Below are 1,289 nucleotides of genomic sequence, written 5' to 3'. Positions count from 1 at the left end.
CTCTACCCCCCGGCTCAGCTGCCTTCGCATCCCCGCCATACGTGCCCAGAGCGGCAAGCACAACCCGCACACGCTGCAGTTAGACCCGTACAAAACTTCAGGCAGCCGTTTTCTCTCCCCAGGAGACAGGTGAAATGTAACGTGGAAGGGTAATTTAAAAATAAGCATTTATTTCTCTTATTTTTGTTGTCGTTATTATTTTTAAATGCTCGCTTCTCACTCTTCTCAGCTTTGCTGCAAGTTGCATATGTTTTGGTGTTGCTCGTTTTCCGTCCCTCTGTCTCCCCCTGACCAGTGTTGTGTGAATCCCTGCATTTTGACTTTCTCTTCGTAGCTTTCTGTGAAATCTCATAGCTTGCTTCAAGAAGCAGACATTTTGGGAAGATTCTTCACAAGAAAGGTCGATTTCTTGTTATTATTGCTAAGGAAAGGGACCATCAAACTGAATTCCTCTCCCCCAACCCTGGAAAGTATCCCACATTTCAATCCTCATTTTCCACAGAAAGATGCATGAAGTGAATGGATGCAGACCAAAATCTATCAGTGCTTAAGTTTTTGTGTCAGACACAACCTGATAGTACCGAGAATGTATATAAAATTGTGCAATGTTAACATCTTAATATGTCATAACTGGCTCTCCATTCCTCAGCAGTATCATTACATCAGGTTAATTACATTAGTCACCTCCTCGTTCTATACATGTAGCTGCTCATTAATGCAGCAATCATAAAGAAAAGAAATCATCTAATTCATGATGCTTCCGATTTTGTTTCACTCTGATCAGATTCATTGTTCGGCGTAAGAGAGCAGAAGGGCTGCATTAGGTTCACTGCTCTTCTAGGAGAATTAAGGGGCTGAGGGGAGGGGGTGTCGGGTAGTTGAACCAGTTGGAGGGTTTCAGCCACACCGTAATTTCATAACTCCATTTATCTCCTCCATTGTCCTTCTCTGGGTGCAACCCGGGACTGCCATTCCAGGACAATCTCCCTTGGGACTGTTGGACATGAAGGACTCTATGGAAAGCAGCAGAAGAGGAGGGGGCACAAAAGGCAGCTGAGCATTTCCTCTGTTCAGCAGGGAGCTGAGTACATAATGGGGTGTTTACCAGCAAGCACGGATGGTGTGTGGCATCAGCCATATGCAGATTGTTATCAGCAGGTCCTGGGGAGGCAGAAGGAATGGGGGATGAGGCAGGTGACAGAGCAGGCTGGGCCCACTAATACATTGCTGGGGGACAACCACAGTTCCTAGCCTCATCTGGGGGGGTCCTGGCCTTCTTCTCTCTTGGA

This window comes from Meleagris gallopavo, chromosome 1, assembly GCF_000146605.3.
Source record: "Meleagris gallopavo isolate NT-WF06-2002-E0010 breed Aviagen turkey brand Nicholas breeding stock chromosome 1, Turkey_5.1, whole genome shotgun sequence".
In the NCBI taxonomy this organism is placed as follows: domain Eukaryota; kingdom Metazoa; phylum Chordata; class Aves; order Galliformes; family Phasianidae; genus Meleagris; species Meleagris gallopavo.
The sequence above is the reverse complement of the archived record's forward strand: the minus strand, read 5'-3'. Positions refer to the sequence as shown.